Source organism: Pogona vitticeps, chromosome 2 (genome assembly GCF_051106095.1).
Source record: "Pogona vitticeps strain Pit_001003342236 chromosome 2, PviZW2.1, whole genome shotgun sequence".
NCBI lineage: Eukaryota > Metazoa > Chordata > Lepidosauria > Squamata > Agamidae > Pogona > Pogona vitticeps.
In genome coordinates, this window is record NC_135784.1 from 207,507,201 (window position 1) to 207,516,719 (window position 9,519).

Here is a 9,519-nt window from a genome sequence, read left to right on the forward strand (position 1 = left end):
ATCTCCCTAGGCTCTCTCCTCTTCCCCATCAGAGAGTGTTTCCTCCTTCATCTCTTTCTCCCTCTCCTACTTGTTTTCCATGCTTTATATCACCCACTCCCCAGCTTTTCTTCCTTCTCCTCCTCTGCACCTTCTCTACCGCCTACACTAGCTAATGGTTCTTCCTGCGGTTCACCTGGCAGCACCTTCATTTCAGTCTGGCTATCCTTAGCCTTTGCCTCCTCAGACTTCATGTCCACTGAAGTCTCAGTGCCAATACTCTTCCCAGGGCCCAGGCTGGGTCTAGATAGCTCACCTCACCAAGCATCCCCATCACAGAGGCAAATTAATTTTCTTACCAGCAAAAGATGGGAGAGGGTCACACCCTAGAAAACCTGGATTCTGTGCTTTCTCAGGACAAAAAAAATCCTACTTCCCCCACCCACAAAAACACAGAGATTACAGATATATCACCATAACAGCTGAATGCTCTTTAGTGTTGGACAGAGTGACCGAGGCTCTTTTTTTCCATGTGAGAAACAAGATTTGCAAAGCACCCACTTGTTAAGACCAATCACAAAACAAGGTAATCTGATCTGCAAACAACCAAATGGTAAGAGAGGTTCCAGCTGTGATGCTCTCACACAAAGTATTTCCTTATCTATTGGGCAGGCTGTCAGAAGAGCCTACTAACAAGCAAAATCCTGTTCACAAATCTGTGCCCAGAAGGATTCTCATTTATTCTATGACCTCCAACTTGCCATTAGGCAAACTGGAGATCACCACAATGGTAACAATGGAACTTTCTGGTTATGCAAAGGATTGTTGTACAGTATTTCTCCTAACGCAAGCTGTGGCAAACATGGCTGAGCAATCAGAATGTTCTACATGTGGTGAGAATCCAACAGGAGGGGAGTGGCCTATGCCTCTCTCCAAACTCATTATTTGTGTCTAGTCTGCCATGGATCTTATCTGGCTGCCTGGAATGGTGTTCATATTTTCTGAAAGAGAGAGCAGCAAAAGAACCTTGAATGTTCAGCTTCTCTTCGAATATGGATTGGTCATTTTTGGTTGTTCATTAATTATGTCTTCCGATTCTTGAGGCAATGCATTAACCATGTACCCTTCAGCTGGCCTCCCTGGCTTATAAATCCAATCCTGGGCATGATTAAATGATTTCATTCTGAACATGACCTTTAATTTCAGCACCTCTTGTGGCTCAGCATTTCTAATACTATTGTAGGCAAGCAAGTGTTGCATTTGCATGTTGGAAATAAAATTCAATTATCTGCCTTTCCTCACTGCAGTATCATCAGCCCTTAAGCAAAATACCATCCAGTCAGGTCATCATTTGGATGGAGTCCTAGATGCGATGTACGTATGTACCAGTGCGGCCAAGGTCCAACTTTTTTTTGGACAGTACCATTTATGTCTGTATTGTGGGTGGGTAAGTTCAGCAATATCTCTATGGGGCTGCAAATGCTAGTTAATACAATAAAGGAGCAATTAAGAATCTCTTAAATAATTTTCAAGATAACTATCTTCCCTCTAGACAAGTTATGAGCAACCAGCTCATCTGTCATATTTTTTTAGTGTCTCCTTTTTGTGGTATTTTAATTACATTATCTGAAATCCTATTGGGCATGCACAAACCTTCTATCACATTGGCAAGCCATGCTCACCCCAAAATCACAAATGAAGGCTTTAATCCTTTGTCATTGATTTGCGTTGCAGAGGTGGAGCTGTGCAACAGCATTTCAGCCAATATTTTGCAGAATAAACATTAAAACAAATCAAATGGAATCTCTCAGATGCCATCTTATAACATTGTCCCCTGTTCATTGTATGTCATTTTAGACAGATAGATAGATAGATAGAGAGAGAGAGAGAGAGACAGAGACAGAGAGAGAGAGAGACAGAGAGAGAGACAGAGAGAGTAGATAGATAGATAGATAGATAGATAGATAGATAGATAGATAGATAGATAGATAGATAGATAGATAGATAGATAGATAGATAGATAGATAGATAGATAGATAGATAGATAGATAGATAGATAGATGTAAGCACAAAGACATACGTTAAGTTAAGGCTGTGTGAGAGTCCCCAAATCTGATTTTGAGGTCAATTTGGGGCTCAGCAATGAGTCCAAGTTCAGCCCATCCATTTCAATTTGTTTCCTGGATCTGAGTTCATTCGTAAGTTTCTCATTAACTTGCATTGGACAATCAAAACTGGCTATAATATTTCTGTTTTTCCACAGATAGTCATGTAATCTGAAGACATCAGATGGGAACAAATATGCTAAATATTAATCAAGGGCTTGCTTACTAGGTATGTTTAACAAGTGCATTAAAATAAAGAAGAAAGAAAAAGTTGAAGCAATTTATGCCTCACCCATTTCTCCTTTTGCCAATTCAGTTTCAAATTTGCAGTGCACAGCTCTGTATTACCCATTTAGCTAGTTTGCAATACATATATTTGTATTTATTTGCTACCAGCATCCAGTTCTACATATTTTTTCCTTGTCAAAAGCTTATGTGCTCTTCAGGAGATTAACTGAATCTTGAAACCAGCTTATAAATTCAGCGAACCAGTTTTTAAAAGTTTTATTGAATCTTTAAAAAAAAACATAATAGAACCAAGTTTCTCTGATACTTAATTTAGGAACACTGATAGTCAGCATCCTGTACTTCTCCTTCAGTTTTCTACCTCTGAGCTGTTCACTAATATATATGTGATATGGGGCCATAAAGAGTTTGAAAGCAGAACCATTGTGCAAATACATCACACTTTATGCTTCATTATCATGTTTCAAGGGAATAATGTATTCTCTTTTGAAATTTCTTATTTAGGACTGTGATGACCAATTTCTCCCCTCTCTCTTTATCCTGTCTTTCTTACTCCCTCTTATTCAACTGTTGATTTAAAAGGGGAAAATATTTTGGAAAGGTAGAAGAAAATGGACTACCTTGAGATACACAAGGTAGAACTCCACAAGGTGGATGGACCATTGGGTGGAAAGGTGAGAGGTTTATAAATTGGGGGGGTTCTTTTTGGCCAGTCCTATTTCCTCTTGCACCCCCATGCTCTTACCAAATCTGCTGTAGAGGTCTGGGGGACCCTACTGAACACAACACCCAATGGTAGTGGCACTGGGGTATAGAAGGCTAAGGAAAAACAGATGATAATTCCTACTTTGTTCTCCTCCAAAGGCAGAGAGATTCCACCGGATCCAAGTTCTTCCAGTGGGATGAGCAAGTTCATTACTGAGTCAACCCACTAACTGTCCCCCCTTCAGGTCAGCACCCATTATATTAATCGAACCTGCCTTGAAAATTGTAATCATCCAGCCATTTCTACCCTGGCGGAAACTGACAATGAGAGAGAAGCAATGACTTTCCAAAAGCCCTTTAGTTTTTAAGGAAGTTGTTTAGCGCTAGAAGTGGACAAACCCCAGAGGCCAGGGGCAGGCATGTCTATTCCTGAACCTTGGACAGCCATATCTCCTTGAGCAACTTAAAAAAAAAAAAAACCTGACAGAAGTGGTATTAAAAAAACCCTAGAAAACTTACATGTACTGTCTAGTGACCAATACACATATATTGTAATCCTTTTCAAAAGTGCAAGGGGTCCTGCAGGTGCTCAGGTCCCTCAAAATACAGTAGACTCTCTACTTAAGGAATTAATCTGTATTGGAATGGTGGCTGCAAGTCGAAAAGTCTGTAAGTCGAATCTCCATTGACCTACAATGCACTGAAAACCGATTAATCCCATAACCAGTGGTTTTTATTCTATTTTTATTCCATTTTGGTTTTTTTCTGGTCTGTAAGTCGATTCTCTGGTTGCAAGTCGAATCTAAATTTTGCAGCCAGAGAAGTCTGTAACTCGAAAAGTCTGTAAGTCGAGCCGTCTGTAAGTCGAGGGTCCACTGTATGTCAAAACTGTCCTGCATACCCAGTATAGGGCATAAGGAGCATTTTTTTGAAAAAACATGTTGACGGGTGTCGATGTCCTGTGTCAGGGATGGGGGGGACACACATATGGGCCCCTAGGGGGTTGCAGGATACCCACAGCCTGCATGTTGCACACCCCTGTTCAGTGTGGAGGGACACAGAAAATAAATAAAGTGGACTGAAAACCTTGGAACTCTTACCACTTGTGAACTTTTTCCTGGCACTGACAGCTGAACAATGATCTTTATCAAGAGAGCACACACAGGGTTCTATGCTAAAAGCAAAGCAAAGCGTGCTGCTTATATATCGCCCCATAGTGCTTCAAGCACTCTCTGCGCGGTTTACAAGATAATTATGCAGGCTACACATTGCCCCCCCCCCAACGAGCTGGGTACTCATTTTACCGACCTCGGAAGGATAGAAGGCTGAGTCAACCTTGAGCCGGCTACCTGGGATTGAACCCCAGGTTGTGAGCACAGTTTTGGCTGCAGTACAGCAGTTTAACCACTGTGCCACGAGGCTCACTAAGAGGGCACTTGTGGAATTCTAGGAAGTGCATTATGATGGGTGACAACGGTGGCTTGCTTCCTGTTAATTACAGCTCCTGTTCTCTGAGAGCCTCTTCTTCTCTTAGCAGAGAATACACATTCTTAAATATTAATGTATGTATACCTAAGCTTAGTGGATTTTCACTAATTTAATATTAGAGTGTAAATGTCTACATTTTTTAGAATGACATATTGGTGCATTCCTGTTCACAAGATATGTCACAAGAGAATTTCTTTTCTAGATCACATAACGGCTGCCAGCGCTTTCCTGTTTGTGAAATGCCATGTGTGTTATTGGTATGTAGGAAGTGTGCACATCCAAGTGAGATTCAGGTTTGCCTTAACAAACTTTGGTTTGGTTTTCCATCTCTGTCTCAAGCAGAATATTACCCATTAAAGCCCTTAAGATCTCCCTGCTCCTGCAATTCTGTTTTCATAAAATTTAGATTTCCTGCCAGCTCAATGTCTCAAAAGGTTTTCAAAGAGAAGTCTTAACGCTTGCAAAGGTTGCCAAGCAACTAACAAATAGCTTCAAAGTATGAAAATGCCAGGCTCAGAGGGGCTAGTTCTCAAAAACGAGATATTTTGCCAAGGATGACAGTGCAGTTTTCATCATATCATTTCCCCTCTTTTAATCAAACTTCTGTCCCAGGCGACAAAGCTTCTTTCATGTGCTAAGGAAAGAGAACAAAATTAGGAGGCCAGTCATGTACATGCATCATTTTGCTATATGTAACATGTGCACTGCTTGGTCTCAGTGCTGAAACACTAACCAAATCTGAGCTTTTTGTGCATTTCCAGGAGAACCAGGGAATGGAGCAAAGAACCCGAGAGATCTCACCCAGTGGAGCAGCATCCTCTATAGTTCCCACATGATAAATCTGAAATGAAGGATGATGCTGAGGTCGCACAAATGGAGAAGGAAACTATGCTCTATATCTTCAAAATGAATCTGCCTTGTATTTCTCACTGCAAAATCATTTATTAAACGATCAGTGTCTAAATCGTTTAGAGACTTGTTTCTGCAGTCATACAATATTGTGTACCCTTGAAGCCACATTACAGCAGGAGCAGGAGCAGGAGGGGGCCAGACTCATTCCTAGAGAAAAGGGAAAAGTGGAAGGTGAGATAAAGAAAGGATGGAGGGCACAGAGATAGGACTGGATGTTTTCTTCCATTTTGCTCTTCCACCAGAAACATTATTATTTTCTTGATGAAACCTTGCTGTGTTGATAGATGACAGAAGAAAGGACTTAAGAAAGGGAAAGAATGAGATGATGTTCCAAGTGGTCTGAAGAAAGCTACTCTGCTCTCTGGTGAGATTGGGGCATTATCCTGGTGGCTAGAAAAAAGAAAGGACAAAAGAGAACAGAACACCAAGCTCTTTAAACTGCCAGTGTGAGATTCAGGAGTGCTTCTGTCAAGGTATAACATTTTTGTATGTATAGCGTATAAAAACAATCAAGGGACGATATGGAAAAACCACCCTGAAAATGAAAGGGCTTTTAAAATTGAGGCATGAATAATAGTTTATTATAGTCATTCCAAAACAATTAGTGAGCAAAGTCACTGAACAATAATGATTCTTGACAACTGAACTGTTTATGTTATAATGAACTTGTTTGCTATAATGAATGTGTTTATGTTACAATATAATGTTTTTTTTTAAAATAATGATGTTAGAATTTGTGAATATAAGGTGGTGTTTGTAAGTCCTATAGACCACACTTTCATTGACTATCATTTTTGAGTTCACAATAGTGTAGCATTTCAAGATTTTAGGGTCATGTGAGCCTATCTCATGAAATGTTTAATGCTACCGAGTTTTATTCCTCTAAGCTCTGAAAAATTTAAGTCAAAACAATAACATAATGACTACCTGCTAGATTTCAGGTTACAGAGTTCTAGAGTTACAAAAGCTACAAGAACCATACAATTTCCCATTGCAAAGTTATTCTTGGAGTACCAAGCTTTTGGATCTCCATGCCCCTGGAAAAGAGATTATTTACAAACTGGGGAGAGGTCTGAATAAGTCGGAAAATTTATAAATATAGGACGGTAATACACAAACACAGGCATTCAGGAATTCAGTCCTGCAATCTCAGTCCTGTGATATGGCCTGAACCCCAACTGGGAGAGATTTAGACTATCCATTTCCTCAAAGAATGCCTACAGCTTGTCAGCCACCACCCTCTCGATCAATGTGCCCAACTCCTCAGTTTTAGAATGAAAAATGGCTATAGAAACAAACCTGAAAAAGAACTTGTTTGGTTGGAGGGAGAGAGTAGCTTGTAATGGATGAAATACTATATATTTCTCTGCCAAGGCTGAGGTCATGTCTGCCAAGTATTGTATTCTGCAAATGTAGAACAAGCATTCTTATATAGTTTTATAGTCAGTGTCCTTTCACGGAAAAAAGAGTAAGCTGCATACTTTAATGTTTTGGGGTGTGTGGTAATACAGGTAATTTGTCTAGCTGTTACACTAGGCATAATGCTTACAATTCATCATAATCAGATGACTTCATACACTCAACAATAGCCACTTAGAAAAGGTGAGGCAGTAAGCCAAGGAGCCAGTAGTATATTCACTATCTCTGTGAAAAATGACTCCACTTAATCCGCAACAACACAAATCTGGCTGACTCTCCTACATTCACCTGTGACTGTGAAATAACTGTAAGAAAAACTATAGAGAAGATTTCTCAAACATGAGGAGGGGGAAGCTGTAAATCAAATATCTTTCCACAAGCTCCAATATTCCCAATTTTTTTCAAGTATGCAGTGTTGAGATTAGAGCAGAGGAGGTGGCACACCTGTGCGTTTTAGCTTTGCCAACTTAGAATGGAGTTGGAGTGGGGTAAACACAATTGAACCCTTCTCATCAGGAAGAAAAAAAATCCCTTTGGATAGAAAATTGAATACCAGGCAGAAGAGTTCTGGCTCAGATTTCTAGCTGTGATGCTTTATTTTTTATGAGTAAGAACTCTCCCGTGGAGAAACCTCCACCATATGAGGCACCACCTGCAGCTTGTAATGGTACTGTCGAGACACAACATCATACGCTCATTAAGCCTTGACAAATAATTTTGTTACTGTTTTTTTTTTAACTTATGCAAGCATTTGAAATTCCTTAAGTCTGTATTCCTGCAGTAGATGGATTGAGGTTTATTTCATTTAACATGATTTTTGGGCTGCCTTTAAAGGTAGAACTCTTTGGGAGAAAAGTGTCATCTTCTTCACCATCTTTTTTGGTCCCTTGCTCTGGATTGATTGCACAAAGACGTCACTGAAACATGTCTGAGGTTCACTCATATCTGTCCCACCTTGGCCCAGAGGCTTCGGCCCAGTAGCTTCTTAGGCCACCTCTTTGGCGCACATGCACACGCGCGTACACACACACACACACACACACACACACACACACACACACACACACACACACACACACACACACACACACACACACACACACACACACACACAGAGAGAGAGAGAGAAAGTCTGTTGCGCTTCCATCTTTTAAACTATGGCCCACATAATCACAGTGGTGCCTCGCACAACGGGCACCTCGTAGAGTGATGAATTCGCTCTACGAGGCCGGTTTTGTGATCGCAAATGCGATCGCAAAACGGTGCCTGCATAGGGCGAAAATCGCAGAGCTAAGGTTGGTAAGCGGTTCGCTTACCGACCTTCGCTTTGCGACCCTGCCAATCAGCTGTTCGGCGGCTACAAAATGGCCGCTGGAAGACCCAAAATGGCTGCGCGCAGCATTTTCGCGCCCTCGTTAAGCGAGGGGAGGGCGCGAAAATGGCTGCCGGCCATAGAGGAACATCGCTGAACGGTGAGTAAAGGAGCCTTTTGGAACGCATTAAATGAAGTTTAATGCGTTCCAATGGGCTTTTCTGCCCCGTTCAGCAATGTTTTCACACAGTGAGGGTTAATCCGGAACGGATTAACCTCGCTGTGCGAGGCACCACTGCATTACATTTTCTACCTGGCAGCTTTGATGAAGGATCACAATGGTTACAAGAGAATCAAAGCCTGGCTTTGAGCTTATGGAGGCTAATGATTTTATATGATGTGAGGATGACAACACAATGGTTCGGTATTAGAACGAGTTACCCTGTTCTAATTTCTTTTTCTTTCCCTATTTCAGACAGGTGAAACCTCTTGCTTCCACTCAGGAATGAGCTAACAGTTTAAACCAAAATCAAAAGGATGAAAATATAAAAAGAAATGTTTTGCCTATAGGAACTTTGGAGTAGATTTAAAAAAAACCAACTCTTTTCAAACAGCTTCAGATACTAATGAAAAAAAACAGAGGTAGATTATTCATCCTATAAAAGCACAAATATCAGTCTGAGGGTTCTAATGAATAATTTGTGTCATCATTTTGGAGACATATTTTTTTATCGAAATGGAGAAAATCACTGACCTAACCTATTACTTCGTCTCCATCTTCAGGCCTGCTTTTTAAAAATTCTTAGATAATAACCAGAACTTAAATCACAAAGAACTTGTTGCCTTCAAGTGTTTGGCTTCAAAACTGGAAACTGCATTGAAAAATGATAGGCAACTTTCCACTGACAGCTGGAAATCAAGACTATGAAACCCAACTCGTATGGAAAAATGGTCTAACAGAATTTGTAAATTAAGAACCCACCCGCACAAGGTCATTTTTTAGCATTTGGTATGCTTTTATTAGGGGTGCACAATGATAGGTTTTTATATTCTGCACATCAGTTACATGCCTCTCTGTGGATTGATGTATTTGATTATGATTATCTACTTTCCAAGCTGGCAGGATAGCTCAGCGGTTTTATGTTTCTGGCTGCAGACCGAGAGATTGGGAGTTGGACTCCCCACTGTGCATCTCAAAACAATTAACCTGTGTGGCCTTGGGCAAGTTCCAGGGTGTCCCCTCCCCAGAAGAAGAGAACGGTAAACCACTTCTGAGTATTCTCTACCTGGAAAACCCTGTAAAGGGTCACCCTAAGTCAAAATTGACTTGGCGGCACATAATTAGTACTTTCC

At 40.7% G+C, this 9,519-nt stretch overlaps 1 long non-coding RNA gene across 1 annotated transcript; it reads left to right on the forward strand.

Moving 5' to 3' along the window:
* Positions 1–1,160: 1,160 nt before the first annotated feature.
* On the forward strand, positions 1,161–7,756 carry LOC140704188 (uncharacterized). The gene is made up of 4 exons (XR_012083316.2): positions 1,161–1,353; positions 2,243–2,313; positions 4,726–4,780; positions 5,285–7,756. It is a non-coding gene; the product is annotated as an uncharacterized LOC140704188 (long non-coding RNA).
* The last annotated feature ends 1,763 nt before the right edge of the window (positions 7,757–9,519 follow it).